This window comes from Phyllostomus discolor, chromosome 5 (genome assembly GCF_004126475.2).
Source record: "Phyllostomus discolor isolate MPI-MPIP mPhyDis1 chromosome 5, mPhyDis1.pri.v3, whole genome shotgun sequence".
Lineage (NCBI taxonomy): Eukaryota > Metazoa > Chordata > Mammalia > Chiroptera > Phyllostomidae > Phyllostomus > Phyllostomus discolor.
Window position 1 is genome coordinate 21,188,489 of NC_040907.2, and position 21,020 is coordinate 21,209,508.

The window sequence follows — 21,020 nt, forward strand, 5'->3', positions numbered from 1 at the left end:
GACAATGTCCAACCAACTGAGCCACACCAGTCAGGGTTCAGCTATTTTTTTAAAAGCTTTTATTTATTCATTTATAGAGAGAGGGGAAGAGAAGGAGAAAGAGAGGGAGAGAAACATTGATGTGCAAGAGGAACATCTCAATTTCTTGCCTCACACATTCCCAACCAGGGACCTGACCCGCAACACATGCATGCACCTTGACCAGGAATCGAACTGGCAATCTTTTGGTTCGCAGGCCAGTGCCCAATCCACTGAGCCAGACCAGCCAGGGCTCCACTATTAATTTTTTAATAATAATTGCTATCATCTACCTATTATTAGGCACTGCCTACCAGCACTGTGCTAAGCACTTTGCATGCATTGTCTCACTTAATTCTCACAGCAAACTAACTAAACACGAGGCAACTTCTTTATGATCTGCATTTTTGGGGAAAAAAAAAAGAAAGAGAGAAATGATAGGCACAGATTGCTTAGCCTGTGGCTGACTCAGGTCTGTCTGACTGACCTCCCGCAAAGATGTCCATATCTTAATCCCTGGAACTTCTGACCAGGTTACCTTACGTGGCAAAAGGGACTTTGCAGATATGATTAAGCAAGGATTTTGAGATGGAGAGATTATCCTGGATTATCTGGATGGGCCCAATGTAATCACAAAGGTCCCATAAGGATGTGAGGGAAGCAGGAGAGACAGAGGAGATGGGATGACAGAAGCGGAGCTAGGAGTAGTGGGGTTGCTGGCTGGGGACCACAAACAGAAGTGATGGCAGCTTCTGCAGCAGGAAAGGCTGGGAAACATTCTCTGCTAAAGCCTCCGGAAGGAACACGCCTTGATTTCAGCCCCATAAAACCCATTTTGGACTTTTGACCTCTGGAATTGTAAGATAAATTTGTGTTGTTCTAAGCCATCAAATTTGTTGTGATTTGTTACAGCAGCAATAAGAAACTAATATATGTTGTTTGGATGCAAGCAAGCTAGGAATTCACTGGGAGGGCCCAGTTGTACAACAGCGGCCTTAGCGATGATAGGGGCCAGGGGTACTTTCATAATCCAGTTATCAGGACAGTGTAAGGGGAATTTTTGTTCCCTCCAGATTTTTCCATGTGGAGGGGCCTCTTTTAGAGTAACACTCTTGCCTCACCCCCTCACCCATCTATCCTCCCCAGAGAAGAAGAGGAGTGACTTATTTGACTGGCGAGTTTGGGGAAAATGGATGGAGCTCAACCCAGCTTTTCTTCCCGCTTTCTCTTTTAGACCTGCCTGGTCACAAGAACCATGTTTTTTTGCCCTTTTCTTCCATGCTCATTTCCCAGGATCCTTACAGGGAAGATTTTCCAGTGCTTCCTGGGACTAGACGGAGAAGATTAACTTTGGAGTTCAGTGTAAGTAAGCTCACTTATCTATCAGACCTACAGATATATCTCCAACTGCTTTGTTAGAAGTCGAAGTGATATTATGATTTCCTTCTGTCTCACTTCTATAGCTACCCCTCGTTTGGGTGAGACTACCCCAAAACCCAACAAACAATTCTTTATGGATGCTCTGATTGGAATGACTCAGCTCAACCGTTTTCTATAGCCGTGTCATTCTTCTCAAGATTCAAAATATTGGCTTGACTTGGATCCTGTGTTCACCCCTCGGCACAAGTAGAATTCCCCCAAGACCGCTTGGAATGGGAAGTAGTTCCCTAAAAGCAAATGAGTTTCCAAAATAAGAGAGAAGGGCTAATGAGCAGGAAGAAATGACAGATGTCCACTGCAGGGAACTATTACAAAGGTCCAGGAGAAAGGTGATGAGGGCCTGGACTATGGAGGTAGAATTAATGAAACTTGACACCAGACCAGATGGGGATAAGGATAGCCAGTCTTAGGGCCAGGTGACTGGTGCCATTAATATTCATTCTTTAATCGATTCATTCAATATACATTTCGTGAGCTTATTGTGCTTGGTGCTAGGGACCCAATGGTAAACAAGGAGGTCAGAGTGTCCACCCTTTTAGAACATGCAGTCAAGGACTTAGGCGATCACAATCCAGTGATGGAGACCGTGCTGCAGTGGGAACACAGTGGAGGGGCACCCAGACCAGATTTGAGGGGAAGTGACATCTAAAAGAGACGAGGAGCATTTGCCCAGAGAAGAGGGAGGGGAAGGGAATTCCACACGAAGGGGACTGTGCGTGTAGAGGCCTGGAGGCAAGGGAGGCTGGCAAGTCGGGAGAAACCACTGTACTCAACAGAGGAATGCCTCTCTTATGTTGTGAAAATATTACACAGCAAAGGACTTGGGGGGAAACAGCCGCATTTCATCCTACAGAAGCTGAAGGGACAGAATCGGGCCTGCCTTCCTGGAAGCTGAGGAGGGAGTGCAGACCAGGCCTGGCCAGGGGGATGTTCCTGCCCGGGAATGTGTCCTTTGAGGGAGAGAGGCAAAGGCGTAGGACCTGTTCTTGCAGGGGAGGGGAGAGTCCAGCAGCAGCAGGCGGCCAGTGGTCATTAGTGGTTGTCCAGCAAAGTTTCTCTAGTGCCTCATTGCTTTTGGTTCCTATCCATGCTTAAAATGTGTGAGCACCCCACATTACCAGCTTCCCTAGCTACCTAAAAGTTAACTGTTCAGAGGAAAACTTTTGTGAGCCAAAATGGCATAAAGCAAAGAAACAATGATGATTAATTTATAATGTTCAACATATGGAAACATTTGTTGAGCATTCCCAGGCCCAAAAATGGGTCTCAGAGAGGCTCACAGACACTGTTCAATTCTCTGACAGCTGATGCAGAGCGTGGTGCCTGGGGAGGAGCTTGGCGGGACTCCCCAGGTGGGGCACAGGATGCCTCTCTCACAGCTTGCTGCAAAACAAACTCTTAACACTATTTCTGCTTTTCCCCTTTCCCCCCCCATAGAAGCGAAAATCTTCTTGAGAGCTTTTTTAGTTGGCAAAACAGGTACTTTCATAACAGTTAAGTGGTGGAATGTGAACTTTTAAAAAGTGGAGGATAGCTCTACTCAATGAACCCCACTGTGACCCTGATTGGCACAGAGCCTGGAGAAGGCTGGCCTGGCTGCGGTTACAGCTCTGGAAGGTAAGGGGAGAAAAAAGAGGCCGGGGAGGCAAGGACCATGGGAATTTTCCTGGGGGTTTCCCCTCCAATAAAAGGAGGGATGCCCAGGGGGACAAGCTCCCTTCCTGCCTGCCTTTGGTTGCCGAGGGAGGATGCAATGTTTAGTCATTGCATGTACAGCCATCCGGGGCCATGAGGGGAGAGCAGAGAGGCTGACCCAGAGTCTGGCTTCACTGAGCTGCTGCACTAACTGGTGTATCACCTTCCCGTAGAGTTTTCGTGATGGGAAATAAACACCTAATGTTCCAGCCACGTTGATTTGGGTATCCCGGGACCTGTCGCTGAAAGCTCCTTATATGATGCTGCAAGTCACCTAACCCCTCTGGGCCTCAGTTTCTCTTTGTGAAGTGAGGACAGTGATGCCTGCTACACAAAGTCATATTTCAATAGTAAATGAGGTAACAGATGTGAAGCATTTAGCACAATGCCTTACTTATGGCAAATGCTCAGCAAATGGTCACTCTTGCTACCTGCATCAAAACCATGGAGAAAATGAGTTTGTCCAGGAGAGGGTAGAGAGAAGAGAAGGACAATGAAGATGAAATCTGGGGAGGGAATTTAAGGGGAAACAGGTGGTCAGCCTAGGAGTGAGAGAATGATTAGAGAAATAAGAAGAAAACTTGAAACTTCATTCTATCCACCACGCCCTTTTTCATCTGGAAAACTCCTATTCATCCTTTAAAGCCCAGTTTAAAGATCCCCTTCTCTGTGAAGCTTCCTGGACACTTGACACACAGCCTCACACTCCGAGTTAGTTGTCCTGATGCTCAGGCCCCTACAGCACAGCCTTCTTCTTTTGCACTAAAAGTCACCATTTATTGTGACTTTCTGCTTTTGTGTCTGTCCCCTGCCCCAGACTGTGAATGAACCCCCTGAGAGCAGGGGTGCCCTGACTGGATCTTCTGTTCCTAGCATGGGGCCAGGCAACTAGTGGAAATAAAAAAAAAAAAGCTAACATTCGATGATCGATCACCCTGTACCAGCCACTGTGCTGAGTGCTTTACACATGGTAAATAATTTAATCCCTATGATAGCTTTATGAGGTAGGTGCTATTATTAGTTCTCCTTAAGGGATGAAGAAATGGAAGAACCGAGAGGTTAAGTAACTTGCCCAAGGTTATTGCCAGTAAATGGCAGAGTGGGGCTGCAGACTCAGGTGGTCTGGCTGTCTCGCCTGTGCTATAACCACTGAGATGCATTGTCTCTCATATGCAGCGGACACTGATAAACACTGGTTGATTGGCATGAGAAGAAGTGTTACCAGAGCCAAAAACAGAGTTTCTAGGAGTATGTTAATCAGCGTCAGCTAAGTCATGCTGCGGTGACAGATAACCCCTAAAACACCAGCTGACACGAATAGGTTACATATCCATGGCAGGTCAGCTACGGCTGTGCCCTGCATCAGGGATGCTGGCTGAAGGAGCAGCTCTTAGCTCAGACAATGCTGTTCCCAGGGGAGAGCGAAAAGATACATGGGGATGGTATCTGCTTGCACTAGCAAGAGCGCGTGGTGTGCATCTTTTCCCAACTCCATGCTCAATGATGTTGTGTTAGTAGCTTGAAATCAGTTATGGTGGGAGTGTTCATAGTGTAGAAATTGGTGAATTAGAGAACGTTTTGCTAAACATTTACCAGCACAGCACTGGAAAAGGACAATGATGTTAGCCTTTAAAGCTTCTGCCCAGAAGTATAAGAGGTCACGGAAATGCCAAAGCAAATCTGATGGCCAAACTGTAACCAAGAGGCTCAGGAATATACTTCGTCCCCTGGAAGGGATCCAGGGGAAGGAACAGTGGATATTTTTGAACAATAATACAATCTGGAGCAAAGAGATGAGGACTGAGGAAAGCACTTTAGATTTGGCCTCAAAGGGTTTGTCCATGACCTTGAACAAGGGAGCTGTTTCAGTTAGAGGTTGGGGTGAAGGGTGGATTGAGGTGGGTGACATATGAGTTGAGATCCCTCATTCTTGAGGCTATTCAGGGGAAGGAGGGAGACAGGTGAGCTGGTAACCTAATGGGTAGCCAGGTGGAAGGCAAGGTGTCTTCCAGAAAGAAGCAGCCTGCTTATGGGTGGGCTAGAGTGTCAATTTTAGAATTAACTAACCTCTTTCTGCAAATGCTGTTTTTCTACCTTCATGCCAGAGATGACACTAGAAAAGGCAAAGAACGAAAGGGAGAGTCTCGTTTGAGGGTTCTCAAGGCTGAGGCCCTGACCTAAGGACAAGAGAAACAGAAGAAATAGTCAGTTCCCAGCTGCTAGAAACGAAACTCCTTTGCAGAGGGAAGAAGAGAAAGCAAAGTGCTGAACTATTACAGGTGAATGGGAAGTGGGTCTCGGGGCTGGCCTCTCCCTGCCCTGAGGGTGGGTGGCATGTGGAGTGGCAACGATAGGATTCTCAGACAGGTGTGGGACATCCTAGAAAAGAAGAGGACCTATCACTTTTCTGGAGGCAGGGGCCAGTGTGAGGGCCCATGAAATCACAGGACTGCAGAGACCCACCCCCACCCCATGATGCAGAGCAAGAACCTGAGACATCCCCCGGGTCCCCTCGTGGCCCACTGTGCTACAGGGGGTAGCAGAGTGTGTTGCTGCCCTTTGTGGGTTGGAGGACAGTGGGGACCAGCGACCTGTGTACTAAAAGAGGCCTTGCAGGGGGTGCCTGTGGACTGATTGAGGCAGGATGGTGAGAAGCTAGGAAAATTCCTTGGCAGGTGGAAGAGGGAAACTGAGACAGACAGCTGAACAAACTGGCTGAGCAATTTACAGCCAGACACAGAAGGTCCCCTCCCTAGAGATAACATCTAGGCCTCAGTTGTATTTAGGCCTCACGCCCAGAAAAGCAGCAAAACCCGGTGGGCAACGCCAGGACCAGCTGCAAGGACTAACACAATGACTGAAGACCTCCTGCCCTGTCACTGACCAATCAGTGGAGACCAGGCCCCTGAAAGAGCACACCTGGAAAACTGGTGAATGTTCTACTGAACCCCTCCCCGAGACCTCCCCTAAGATTCCTGCCTGCAAGAGATAAAAGCCTCAAGACAAAGGACCCATGCTCTTGCTCTCCCTCTGGGGAGCAGCTGTGCCACCCCCTGTCCCCTCTTCTCCGCACAGACACACCATCTCCTAAGCTCTAAGGGGCCCTGAGACTCAGAGGAGCAACAGGCAGCGGCAACTCGTCCAAGCTAACCCCCTAACCTGTCTCCCCGCCCCTTTTTCTCTGACCTCCCAGGGAGCTAAGGCAGCCCAGACTGGGCTCTCCTCTTGGTTCTTCTGTGCAAGGCCCTTCCCTGTTTCACAGTCCCCAGCTTTAATAAACATCCTAGTGGTCACCTGGGCTCGTGTTGCAACATCTTTCCTACATGAAGTGAAGAACCCACACACTGTCGGCTGGCCCTAGGCAGACCCACATGAGGCCAGGCCCCCTGTCTGGTAATGTGACAACTGCACAGCACATGGGACCCAACACATCCCCTCAGACCCCCTTGGAAGGAGCCTAGTGCAGTGAGGCTGCCATCACCCCAGGGCCACGGTCCCTTATCGAAAACCACTGTAATTCAGAACTGGGAATTCTCTTGGACTTTGGACAAAGGTGATACAGGGAAGCTGCATGCTGCATTAGGTAACACTGCTTAGTATCGCCCCTTAGTACTGGGGCAGCCCCAGGTAATGAAAGACATGAATAGAGTCTTTATCTTTCAAACTGGAATGTCTTTCTGGTCAGATTTGCAGATAAGTTACTTCCGGTGCCAAATTAAAAAAAATTTTTTCCTAGATCAGTCCTGGGAGTCAGCGTGACTTCTCCGTTTCCCGCTTCACTGTCCCGCAGATCCATGTGGTCAGCAAGTTCCGCCCACCGTGTCTCCTTAGCACCTCTCAGGTCCCTCTCCAGCTTCCATCCCTCCTGCTGCAACACTGCCTCAGGCCACCTTCCCTCTTCCCAGGGTTCCCGCAGGCAGCGGTCTCCTGGCTGACCTGCAGCCTCTGGTTTCTGTTCCCGACTGCCCCTGGAGGAGTTACTCTAGAATGCAAACCTCACGGGTGTCCCAGAGGGCCCCTGGTGTGCTTAACTGAAAAATGCCAGCAGAATTAAAGAATGGGTCTGTACTTACCCATTTGGATAAGCAGGAGACAATGTGTATGCTCCCAGGTGGAGGTACAGGTGGCTCAGGCCTTCTTCCAAAGTCCCATATGGAGAGGTAAGCTGCTGCCGCCCACAGACGGAGGATGCTCTTGGGCACGAGAAGCTCCCACCTCCCATGCTCAGGAGTACGGTTCCCTTCTGGCTCCTTCTGACTGCTCAGGCAGAAGCTAGTTATGTGCCTGCCTGTTCATCAGGTACAAGTAACCAGCAGAAAACACACATCCCAGAGTCAGTTTCTTAGATGTGGGAGGACCAGACATCAGTCTGCCTGAGAGCTCTCCCTAAAACCCCAAAATCCAAAGCTGGCCTCCAGAGAGCTTAGCTGGCCACGTTCATGGCCCGGTTTCATAGGCTGCATTGGCCTCGGCTGCCAAGAACCAAAGCAGGTCAGGAGGTCAGCTCTGTCTATTTGTGCCCAACAAAATCCCTGTCCTGAGAAGCAAGCTAAGCAACCCTGACCTCAGCTCCTGCATGTAGGAGAGAGAAGTAGCAGCTCCAGGGTTCCCGCTGTTTTAGACTCAGTGAAGAAAACAGCCACAGGGCTTCCATTTTACTCTTGCATTTTGGCAATCAAGCTGATTCATAATTTAATTTTTAAAAAGTTACCACTTTGCCCTGACCAGTGTGGCTCAGTTGGTTGGGCATTGTCACACCAAGTGAAGGGTCGCCAGTTTGATTCCTGGTCAGGGCACATGCCCAGGTTGTGGGTTCAGTTCCTACTCAGTGTGTGGGCGAGAGGCAACCGATCGATGTCTCTCTCTCACATTGATGTTTCTCTCCCTCTCTTTCTCCCTCCTTTCCCCCTTTCTAAAAATAAACAAATAAATAAATAAAATCTTTTTTAAAGTGACCATTTATTGAGCAACTATTTATCCCAGGCCCTGTGTTCAGCTTTCTACATACAATCTCAGTGAGTCATAACAATATCCTTGCTATGCCAGACTGTTTATTATCCGTATATTCTGGATGGGAAACCGAGTCCAGCATGGTTAACTGGCTTGCTTGAAATCATATGGTGGGTGAAAGCTCCCACCAAACAGTACTGTTGTTACTGAACAGACCTGTGTGGAGGACGAGATACCATTACTGAATGGACCCCCCATCCCCCGGGCACCCCCCCCCATACTAGGTTCGCCTTGCCTGCTGCTTAGAATTTATGTCTCTCAATGCCAGAGATTGGTGAAAAGGAAAGGAATTATTGATTCAAAAGTTATACAGACTTAAGAGTAATGACTAAGACCTCTTTTACCCCTTTCCTTCCTGCAGCGTCTCTCCTGCATTCTTCCAAACTGCTAAGGGAGAGCTGCTACATCGCTGTACCATTGAAGCTACATCTTGCTTTTCAGCTCCCTAAGCTGCATGGTAAAGGGAGCTCCAAAGCCACTTGGTCCCAACTTTCTCGTTCCAAAGCCACATAGTCCCTCCTAGCATGGGTGCCGTGCCTGGGTTTAAATCCCAGCGCCAATCTTCCTCTGCAGCCCCATTTATGACTCCTCCCACAATCAGCTATACCTGCCAGCATTCCCATATTTTTCCAGCTTTTCTGGACTGCCAAAGCTCTCACACAGACACTGTAACCAGGGGAAGTTGCCTCCCAGTTACATCCTGGGTGGAAGTCACTCCCATCCCCCTGGCTCAAAGCATGGCCACAGCTACTTAACATACTCGTGAAACCAGTTAAAAGCTACAACTCTCAATGGCCCTGCTCCATATGTCCCATCCCCTAGTTCAGACTTATGGGTGTGAGGACATCTATATTTTTTTAATATTTCCTGGACACCCTGAGTTCTGGACCCCATTACAAATCCCTGTCTGGGGGCCCCCTGACTGCACTCTGTTACACTGTCATTTGTGGTCAGCTGTACTGTTTTCTCACAGACATTTGGTGCCCCTTCCTATTACATGTCCCTGCCCTGTTAAACTTAGGCAAGAGGACATGACTTGCTTTGGCCGATGAAATGTGAACAGAAATGACATACACGCCACTTCCAGACAGGAGCTGTGGCAGACAGTGCACGACTCTCCTTCTTCCCTGTATCTGCAGCCACGGAAGCTTGTGTTGCCATGCAGCCCCCACCGACCCAGGGTCCTGAGAGCCTCCCTCGGTCAGACACCCTCCTTGTCCACTCAGATGAGCACATCGTATGGATAAACATAGTATTGATGTTTTAAGCAACTGAGGTTTTCCAAGTTGTTTCTTTTTTACTTTTAATTTTCACCCGAGGATATGTTTTTATGGATTTTCAAGAGAATTCCTGTGGCAGGAGGATCCCGGCAGGAGCACCCGCGGCGGAGCTTCAGACTGGAGACCCAGCAGCCCTGCAAACGGTTGACCGTGGAGAGGTCTGGCTCGGGCCCCCAGGCCCTCAGGTGAGGGCTCTGCCTCGGGCTCCATTAACCATCCTGAGTCATGGAGGTGAAGGGAACTGTAATCAGGAGACATTCTGGTGGAAAGTCGTGGCCCAGGCCAAGCAGCTCTCCCTGCAGCCCGTCCTCAGGAGAGGTGCCTGCCCCCACCAACCCCAGCTAGGGAGTTGCCACTTCCCCGGATGGCGAGGTGGGCCCTCACGTGGCCTTTGCGTGGAAGGCGGTGTTGACTCTGGGGCTGGTCCTTCTCTAGTACTGCTTCTCCATCGGCATCACTTTCTACAACAATTGGCCAACGTGGAGCTTCCACTTTCCCCCGTTCACGACGATGCTGCCCCTGGCCGTGATCCTCCTGTTCTCCGCCCTGTCCCGGCACTGGTTCAGCGCTCCAGCCACAGGGCCCACGTGGTGCTGAGCCGGACTCACTGCCTCAGAGCAGCAGCTCCGACAGCACTGGCAACGGGGCTCCACGTGGGCTTGTCCAACTGGAGCTCCCTCTACGTCACCACCTCACTGTGCACGATGACCGAATCCTCAGCCGTTCTCTTCATCTTGGTCTTCTCTCTGATCTTCGAGCTGGAGGAGCTGTGTGCGGCGCTGCTCCTGGTGGTCGTCTTCATTGCCAGGGGCCTCTTCCTGTTCACCTGCAAGTCCACGCAGTTCAATATGGAGGGCTTTGCCTTGGTGCTGGGGGTGTGTTCGTCAGTGGCATTCTCTGGACCCTCACCCAAGTACTCCTGCAGGAGGCGGAACTTGGCCCCAGAACCCCCTGACACCATATTCCACCTGCAGCCACTCATGTTTCTTGGGCTCGTCCCTGTCTTTGCCATATTTGAAGGTCTCCATTTGTCCACATCTGAGAAAATTTTCCGTTTCCAGGACACAGGGCTGCTCCTGCGGGTACTTGGGGGCCTCTTCCTTGGCAGGATTCTTGCCTTTGATTTGGGCTTCTCTGAGTTCCTCCTAGTTTCCAGAATCTCCAGCTTCTCTCTCTCCATTGCCAGTATTTTTAAGGAAGTCTGCACTTGGCTGTTGGCAGCTCATCTGCTGGGTGATCAAATTAGCCTCCTGAACTGGCTGGGCTTCCTCTGCCTCTCAGGAATATCCCTGCATGTCACCCTCAGGGCCCTGCCCTCCAGAGGGAATGGCGGCCTAAACCCTCCAAGGGGCTGAGTTGCAACTCTGACCTGGAGCTGCTGCTGTTTCAGAGCAACCAGCTGGAGGAAGATGGCAATGAAACGGCAGAGGAGGAAGAGTACTTTGTGGCCCAAGGATAGCAGCAACCTGCCAGGGAAGCAGCTTGGAAGCAGGCCTCTCCCAACCTTCACGCCAAATGGCAGCGCGGAGACCTGGTGGCTCCTCACAGCAGCTGGCGGCAGCAGGCCAGGAGTGTCCCGGCCCGGGCCTTGGTAGCACGCAACCACATGGCGGAGCTGGGTCAGGGAGCTGGTCAAACAGAGGGCTGAGCACCCGGCCAGCCTTGGGCCTGGCTGAAGCAGGGCCCAAGTGGCTCTGGAGTCACAGCAGAAGAAGGGAAGGCTGTTTCTCAACTGCTTGCCAGGACTATGATTCCAGAGGCATTTCTAAGGGGACTGGTTTGCACTGCCGAGAAGTTGGGATGCGGAGAAGCAGAGGCTCCGGACTTTTCACCTGGATGGTCTTTTCTCAGAGAGCAGACGTATTTATAGTTTGGGAATAAAGTGTTCACAGTTCAAAAAAAAAAAAAAAAAGGTAAAGGGGGAGAGAGAGAGAGAGAGAGAGAGAGAGAGAGAAATATCAATGTGAAAGCAACATCGATTGGTTGCCTCCCATACACTCCCCGACCAGAGATGGAACCCAAGTTTTTTTTTTGCTGTAGCAAAACCTAGCTCATCCTAACTGATTTATCCCTCTGTGGGGTCAGAATAAAGAAACTTGGTAGGGGGCTCTTACCAAATGAGCCAAGACCTACCTACTATAGACTTTGAGGTCCAGATTCTTACACAACTCAACCACTGCCCACCTGCGGAACACACCCCTTTTTCTATGCCCTTCTGGGGCTTCACAATCCCACCTGACCCAGAACCCACTTCCCAATCTCTGTGACAGGCTTCCTGTTCCTTTGACACCCAAACCACAGCACTGAGATGTGGTTTTCTGAAGAACTGGCAAAGCCCGATCCATCTGAACAAGCAGATCCTTTCAGCTACTGGTTTGAGGTCACTGTGGGCACATGCTGATTTTCATAAATGCTACCGGCCTTCTAAAAAAAGACTTATGATGTTAACAGTAAACACACACTTCATTGGAAAATGCTGCACATTGGACACCGTGAGAACACCCTTGTAGAATGAACCAGAAGTTCTCTTGGAAAATGGTGATGCAAAGCAGAGGGCACTGGGTTGGAAGTGCTCCTGGAACAACATTTATTGAGCACCTACTACGCCTGGCCATCAGAACTCTGTGGTCCCTGTGTCAGGGAAATCAGGTGGCTGTGGAGGCAGATGACTGAGCAGAGGGTGGGAGTACAGTGTGATAAATGAGGTTGGTTGGTTAATTCAGTCATTCATTCAGCTGATGCATATTTGTTAAGCTCTCCTGATAAGCTAGAGACTGGAAATATAGTGTCACAAGACAGGGACACAAGGTGCTATGGGGGCATTTAGCAGGAGCACATAACTTAATCTGGGGTGGAGGGGTATGGAGTTTTGGGTTACCTTTATAAAGATGTGACTCCAGAACTGAGTCCTGGAGAGGTGAGCAGAAAGGAAACAGCAAAGAAGAAAGGGGGAAGGGTATTCCAGACAGAGGAAATAGTTTAAGCAAAGGTCTGGAAGTGTGATGAGCTTGGTGCATTTGGTGAGTGCAAGCAGTTTGATAGGACTAAAGCATGGACTAAAGCATAGGACTAAAGTTTAAAAGACAGAGGGAGAAGAGACCAGGTTGACAGAGCTAAATCTTAGAGCGTCTTGGGTGCTGGGTTTAGGTGCTTTGAAGACAGTAGGAGCCAGTGGAAGAGTTTTGAGTTATAGTACTTATTAGTTAGAAAACAGGTTCAACTACTATAACAAAGACTCCAAAATAACAATGGCTTAAACAAGATAGAAGTTTCCTTCTCACGTATGAAAGAACCTGGGTAGGGAAGCTGGAGTGGGCATGGCATCTCCTCATTCATCAGGAGCCCTGGGCCCTTCTGGCATGTTGCTCTGACATCCTCAATGTATTGCTTCCTTCTTGTGGTCCAAGAGGGTGGCTGCAGCTTCTTTCATCACTTCTGCATTCCAGCCAGCAGGGAGGAGGAAAGGGGTCATGGAAAACACACCTCTTCCCTTTAAAGGCATAATCTACAACTTGCACACATCACTTTCAGTAACACCACACTGTCCAGAATTTAGTCACATGGCCATCACTAGCAGCCAGGGTACTGGAAAAGGTAATTTTTATTCTGGACAGACATACACTTAAGTGTAGAGGCTCTATTACTAAAGGACAGATGGATGCTGGGGGACAAGAAGTCATCTTCAACAGGAAGTGATGATACTGTTTGCATTTTGGAAAGTTCCCTCTTGAAAAGGATGGAGAATGGACTGGTAAGAGATCAGAGCCAAAGAAATCATTCAAATGAGAGCTACTGGGGGCTGAACCAAGGCAGAGACATTTGGGATGGGAGAAGTGGACAAAGGCTTAGGAAATATTTGGAAGGTGAATGGACAGGACATGATGACTAATTGGCTGCTCTTCTAATGACTGTCCTTATCAAAACACTGTGCTTAGCAGAGTGCCTGGCATACAGGAAGTGCTTACGAGTAAATGAGTGTGTGATTTGAAAGAGGAGTGAATGAGTGAGTAAATGAAGGAGGTGAAAGAGGAGGAGTCAAGGACAATGCTAATAATGGCTCCTGGAAGTTTGCTTGAGAAACATCAACATTTAAAGGTAGATCAAATATTCTTTAAAAACGTAACTTCTACCAACTGTAATCTGTCCTTCTCCCTCTGGTCCCCTTGATGACATCTCCACCTCAGTCCAAAACTGAGTCACTTTTAGTTATTAATGAAGTCTCTTGTTTTGGGCATTCACTTGGCCTTTCCCTTTTCATTTTTAAAAATATTTTATTTATTTATTTTTAGAGAGAGGGGAAGGGAGGGAGAAAGAGAGGGAGAGAAAAATTAATATGTGGTTGCTTCTCCCGTGCCCTCTACTGGGAACCTGGCCCGCAACCCAGGCATGTGCCCTGACTGGGAATCGAACTGGCGACTCTTTGCAGGCCACACTCAGTCCACTGAATCATACCACCAGGGCTTCCCTTTTCAAAGGTCAATTGCTATTGGATTCAAAGTCCCAGCAGGCAGACTTGTGGCAGAGAAGATGGGTGTGGTCTGCTTTCCTCCTGCTAGTGGGAAGGAAAAAGAGGACTTGCTTCCTTAGGAAGTCCCTGCTGGCCCTGGGCTGACCACTTTTTTACTGCTTATAATGTGGCTGTGCTCCTGTCCTCTTGTCATCGAGGCTGTTCAGCTCATTATCTATGGACATGGTGTGTGTGTGGGGTGGGGGGGAATGAGGGCCCTACAGGCCATGTTGATGAAGGGCTTTGTGACAAACAGCTATCCTCTGTTGGTGGCGGTGGGCTTACCTTTCATGGCTCATATCTGTGCCCCCAGCAGGCCTGCTGCCTTCACCACTTCCACCCTCTGCAGCCCCATTCCCAGGGCCTGCGGACATGGGCAGGCTCTGTCTTTCTTCTTCTCCTTTCTCCCTCATCACCTGGTCACATCCTTGGCCTTCTCTCTCCAGTGGCCTTTCCCTTATATCAGTAGCGCCTGGGCGGGCTGGCGGGTGCAGCCAGTGGCTCAGCTGACATCCACCAGGAAGGAGAGGTCAGACGGCCTCTGGTGGCAAACTGGGTGAATTATTCCCTCGGCTCTGTTGCAGTTATCTATGTCTGTGAAGCAGGTCACCCGAAATTAAACCGCCTAAAACAACCATCATTTTATCATGCTCGTGGTCTCTGTGGGTCAGGCATTTGACAGAGCACATGGGGGCATGGCTGCGCTCTGCTTGTGGTGGGCAGCCTCCAACACAGTGTCCAATGACCCAAGCCTCCCACCATTCATGCCCTAGTACAGTCCCTTCCTGCTTCGTGTCAGGGTTGGTCTGAGTGGCCAATAGAATGCGGTAGAAGAGATCGTATGTAATTTCAAGTAGGTTAGAAAAGACGTGGTTTCTGCCTCTCTGTCTTTTGGACTGCCTACTCTGGGGGAAGCCAGCTGCCATGTCTTGAGGACACTCATGTATGGAGAAGCCCATCTGGAAAGGCACTGAGGCCTCCTTCCAGCAGCCACGTGAATGGGCTTGGAAGTGGATCCTCCAGCCCCAGAGAGTCTTAGATGACTCAGCCTGGCCAACAGCGTGACTGCGATTTCATGAGAGACCGACCCTGCGTCAGAATCACCCAGATACGCTGCCCTCGGGTTCCTGACTATCGGAAATGGTGTGAGATGATGAACATTTGTTGATTTAAGCTGTTCTATTTGTTGATTTAAGGCGTAATGTGTTAGGCAGCAATAGATAACTAATACACTGCCCCATGACGTCTGGGTGCTTAGCTGGAAAGACTCGAGTGGTTGGGGCTAACATTACCTGGGAGGCTGCTTCGTTCACATGGCTGGTGCCTGAGCTGGCACTGTCACCCGCAGCACCTACACGTGGCCTGTCCATGTGTGTCTTGGCCTCTCACAGCATAGCAGCTGGGCTCTGAGACGGAGTGCCTCAAGGGAGAGTGTCTATAAAGTGAGTTTTCCTGAAGTCACGTGGGGTATCTGTGGTCAGACGTGAGTCACCAAGGCTGGCCCAGGTTCAAGGGGAAGGGATTCGATTGGTCCTCTTTTACTTTTTAATATTGAGTAGTAATGATATTTTTATTTTTTAAAGCTTTTATTTATGTATTTTTAGAGAGAGGAGAGGGGAGGGAGAAAGAGAGGGAGAGAAGCATCAATGTATGGCTGCCTCTCGCAGGCCCCCCATTGGGGACCTGGCCTGCAACCCAGGCTTGTGCCCTGACTAGGAATCAAACTAGTGACCCTGTAGTTTGCAGGCCAGTACTCAATCCACTGAGCCACAGCAGCAAAGGCTGATTAGTCCTCTTGATGAGGGAGTGATAGGATCACATTGGAGAGGAGCAAGTGGGGGGAGGGTGGCTATCTTTGCAAAATACACTTGGATATACCTGCCCTGCCCCAGGGAGAGGAAAGGATCCATTGCTCCCTGCTCTGCCCTCAGGGAGAGAGGGACAGGTGGCTTCTCTTCATCCTCCAGCTCAGTGAGTGGTGCTGGTTCTGCTGCAATGTCACGTCCTGCCCTGAGGGGACACAGCCGTCCTCTGAGCTCAGAAGGTGAAGCACTTCAAGCTTTTTGTTCTCAGCTCCAGATTCTAGTGCTAATTCTACTTTTCTGGGTAAAAAAGGAAAGGCCTGACACCTTGTTCTACCACGGCACACCACCCTTTCTCTGCCGGCCACTGTGCTCAGCACTTGACCTCAGTCAGTCCTGCACTCTCCCCAGTCGCTAAAAATTATGATCCCATTTTACAGGGGAGGAAGTCACCTGACCAAGGTCACACAGCCCGAGGTGGCAGAACAGGGACTCAGCACTCTGACCCCTAAGTTTATGCTCTAGGGGCCCTGGGATTCCAGAAAGCCCCTAGAGGGTGCTGGAGCCTTAGCCCTGGTCTTCTCAGAGCCTGCCAAGGGTGAGGCTGGTGTGAGCAGTGTGAGTGCTGGGGGCTGGTGGGGCGTGTTCACTTGAGGCCTGGGCTGCCAGCCCCTGTCTGAGGGTTGGGCCAGTTGTCAGGGGTGTGGGTGACCTGGGGAGGAGAAACAAGAGAGGGAGAATCCATTTTTACCTTCTTTTCATGCCTGTCCCCAGTCAATGAGCTTTCCATTTGTGGGGGGGGTGACCTCCAGGGTAACAGCCCTGGACTCACTGCCCCTCTGTATTTGTCAGAACGAAACCCTGTCTCTGTCTTAGAATGTCTGATTGGAGACCCCTCTGAGCTCTGGGGACTGTGGACGCTGGGTCTTGGAATGATTTCCAGCCTGCCCTGCCCTCCCCCCGCCTTCCTACACACCTCTGCTTCCCATCATGCCGCACTTCCAAGTCACAGATGCGACAGCTCCCAGCGCCTGTTGCCTGCCAGGCACTGAGCTCATGTTGGAGACCCAGAAATAAATGAGATACAGCCTCTGTCCTGAAGCAGGTCACAGTCCCTTAGAAGGGGAAACATGAGGCATTAACTACGAGATGGCGGGTTAAGGGCACATTGCATGAGGGTCAGAATCACACAGAGGTGGGAGGGCCTAACTCAGCAATAAAAAGGAATGAACCGTGGATACTAGTAACAGCATGGATGAATCTCAGAGTCATCACACAAAGCAAAGAAGCCAGACACAAAAGAACACACACTGTGTGAATCCATTTTTATGGAGTTCTAGACCTGGCTAAACTGTGGATTATATGTAGATAGAAATAAGCTTAGTAGTTGCTTGGGATAAGGTGGGGTGGACTGGGAAGGGACATGAGGTGATGGATATTCTGAGGATGAAGAATATTCTGCAGCAATGAAAATGTTCTGAATGTGGATGGGAGTATGGGTTATAGGAGAATATTTGATAGTTCAAACTGACCAAACTGTACATCAAAGGTCTGTGACTTTTACCAAAGTAAATTACATCGGTGATGGGCAGTATTCAAAACAGCCCTCCGTGCCCTGACCGGTGTGACTCAGTTGGCTGGGTGTCGTTCTGCAGAACCAGAGGTTGCAGGTTAGATTCCCGGTCAGGGCACGTGCCTGGCTTGCTGGTTCTAGCCCTGGTTGGGCCGCATGTGAGAGGCAGCCGATCAATGTTTCTCTCCCTCTCTCTCTAAGAAAATAAAAATAAAAATAGTCCTCAGCTACCTCCGCCCCCTGGTGTGCTCACCCTCGTGCAGTAACCCCCCCCCCCCCACAGTGTGTGTCACAGGTTGGTCTGTGTGGCGGACAGAATGTGGCAGCAGAGATGGGATGTCACTGCTGAGATTAGGTTATAAAGGATACTGTTCTGTCTTGGTTTTGCTTTCTCTCTTTCTGAAGGGTAGCTTGTTCTGCAAGAGCCCATGTGTTGAACATCCCAATGGAGAACGGCACACGGCAAGGAGCTGGAGCCTCCTGCCAATGGTGATGTGAGCGAGCTGACAGTAAGTGGAGCCTTCAGTTCCGGTGAACGCCTTCAGCGGTCCGCAGCCTTGGCGCACTGCTTGACCGCAAACTCAAGAGAGACCTTGAGCCAGGCCACCCAGCTGAGCCGTTTCCTGATTCCTGGTCCTCAGACACTGCGTGAGAGAATACGCTTGTTGTTTTAAGCCGTTAGCTTGTGGGAGTTATTTCTTTGGCAGTTATAAACGACAAATACAATATTTCAATAAACTAAAGATGCGGGGAAAACATCTTCTAAGTGCTTCTGGCCCAGATGGTTTTCCCAGGAACCTTCAAGTGCTTTCTGTGGCTCAGACTTCTGGGCTCCGTCTCCAGGGTGGGGGAATGAGGGACCTGGAGCTCTGTCTAAAAGTCAGGAGCTGGGGTCTCCTAAACAGCCACAGCCCTGAACAGCTACACACAGCGCCCAGACCCGCACCTACTATACAGAGAGGACTCCAGAAATGCACCCCCCCACCCATGTGTACCTGCAGGCACCCACCCAGGGCTCAGAACTTAATGACAGCTACTATTTTGAGAACACTTTCTATGTGTCAGGTGATATGCAGAGTGGTCTAATTCTTCCCAGCAAACCTCTGAGGAAGGTATTACTGAACCTATTTTCCAGGGCAGGAAACTGAGACTCAGAGCACTGGGGCAAACTGCCAAGGTCATAGATCCATCAGGGTGTGGCAGCTTCAGATTCAAATCCAGATTTGTCTGACCCCCAAATGGAGAGGCAGGCAAGCAGCAGCCCTAGGCCTGAGAATACTTTTCTCATCTCTTCCTTGTGAGAACAAGCCACACCTTCTGCCATCAGAGAAAAACCACAGTCTCAGCCCAGATTCCCTAGAGTGATGATAGGAAGAGACTGGAGGATGATATCCAAACCTCCAAGAGTCTCAGAGATCATGGGAACCCCAGAAGGGGGAACAGACCCAGGAACGGGAATGACTTTTCCAAGGACTCCCATCCAGGGGCGGCTTTGGTGTAGGGCAAGGAGAGTAAAAGGGAAGTCGAAGGCAACAATAATGACCTTAAGATCTCATAATTTGGGTCAACCCCACAGCGGGAGGGTCTGCATAAACCAGTGTCACACAGATGGTCTCAGTGGGAGCCTCGGCAGCCCCAGGGCCGCCACAGAAAGGCTCCGAGGGCAGTGCCCGGCCCATGGCAGGGCCTGATGAAATGCACTGTGCCATTCATTTGCCATGACCTTGGGTTGCCTCATTCATTCATTTATTCATTATTATCGACCATCTGCTATGTGCTATTTTAGAAACTTGGGCTATTTCCGTGAACACGAGATCCTTGTCTTTATGAAGCTTAAAATACATAGATTTCACATGTGTAAGTTCTAAAGAATCTTAGAAAGTGAAAGGTGCTGTAAGACAAGAAAAAGTAAAGTGGGATAGGAGGACCAAGAGTGACAGCAATGAGTATGAAGGGGGTGGGTTGAGACCTTAAAAGGGTGATCAGGTAGGCCTCCTTGAGAATGCTTCCTTTGAAGGAGGGGAGAGGCCGCCGTACCCAGGGTGAGCCATGCAGATATCCAGAGAAAGACATTCCAGGTAGATCTCACACTGATGTGTATGTTTTAGGAGTGAAGGGGAATTATGCCTGCAACTTACTCTAACAGTTCAGGAAAAATGAGTTATATAGATAGATAGAGATAGGGAGATATTATGTATGTGTATATAGACATATGTAAATCCATTGATGAAATCCATACAGACATATGTATAGGGAGAAAATGAATAATAAAGCAAGTAGTATTCAAATGTTAACATTTGGGGAATTTGGGTGAAGGGCATGTACTATGTTTCAAACTTTTCTGTATGAAATTTCAAAATAAAAATTTTTGAGTGGATTATTATTATTATTATTAAAGCATTCCAGGCAAAGGCAGAAGCCTGTGCAAAGAGTCTTAGGCAAGAGAGTGCCCGGTGTGTGAGGAAATGTTCAGGGTGCTGGCATAAAATAGAGGAATGCTTTGTTTTTTTTTATCTGCCTACAATGCACCTCCCTTCTTCAGGTAACAATACCCCCTCCCCCACTCTTCTTCCATACTGATCCCATCTGGCAGCTAGGGAGTGGGTGGCCAGAGAGACCCAGGCCTGGCCAACTACAGACATTCATGTCGAGCAACAAGGCCAAGAAGACAACCCCAGGGCTGTCTGAGGGAGAAGCCAACCCCATGGAATGTAGAGTTAAGACTTGAAGCAAAGTCTATGTCTGGAATTTGACTCCTCAGTGGCTTCTTTACATGGGGCAATAAATTCCCTTTGCCCTAGAGCCAGTTTGACTTGGATTTTCTCTTACTCCCAGAAAAATAAAAGAAGTGTGTTGACTGATTCAAAACATCAGGACAGCCTCTCTGGAAAAAGGACATAAGCAGAGACCTGAAAGATGAACAAAGCTGGGTCGGGTGAAGAAACCAAGGGACCAGTAAATGGGAAAGTCCTGGGAAAAGAAAGAGTATGGCAGGTTCCAGGAGCTGCTGGAAGGCCTGATGGTGGTGGCAGGGCGAATGAGGAGCCCACGGAGATGAAGCTGGACTTGGGTCCCTGACGCAGGGCCTCACAGGCTTTTTAAAAATCTGGGACTTCCGGCCAAGATGGGAGGCATAGGTAAACATGGCTCATCTCCTCACACAACCACCTCAAAATTACAACTAAAATATAGAACAACCATCACTCAGAACCATCAGAAACCAAGTTGAATGGAAGTCTGAAAACTACAGAATTAAAGAGACCACATCCACTCAGACTGGTAGGAGGGGTGCAGATGCAAAATAGGCTGGTCCCATATCCACATGTGGTGGATAAAAATTTGAGAGGGATATCTTGGGAGCGAGGAGTCTCAACCCCATACCAGACCCCCCAGCCCAGGGTTCCAGTGCCAGGAAGGTAAGTTCCCACAACTTCTGGCTGCAAAAGTCAGCAGGTATTGAGTTAGTGGAAGAAACTTCTAGAGTCCCAAGCAGTTTCTCTTAAAAAACCCTTACACGGACTTACTCAGGCTTACTCCTTCTGAGCTCCAGCACTGGGGTAGTAGCTTGAAAGGCACCAATGGCATACAGGGAGGAACTGAAATGCCTGGCATCAAGGCAAAAGCTGAGGGACAGCTTTTTCCCCAAACAGAAAGGTGGACAGAGGTTGCTGTCCCTTTTCTCAGGCCCTCCCCAC

General features: G+C 49.4%; 1 pseudogene; it reads left to right on the plus strand.

Moving 5' to 3' along the window:
* The first annotated feature begins 9,523 nt into the window (after positions 1–9,523).
* Positions 9,524–11,290, plus strand: LOC114497925 (annotated as a pseudogene).
* Positions 11,291–21,020: the final 9,730 nt, after the last annotated feature.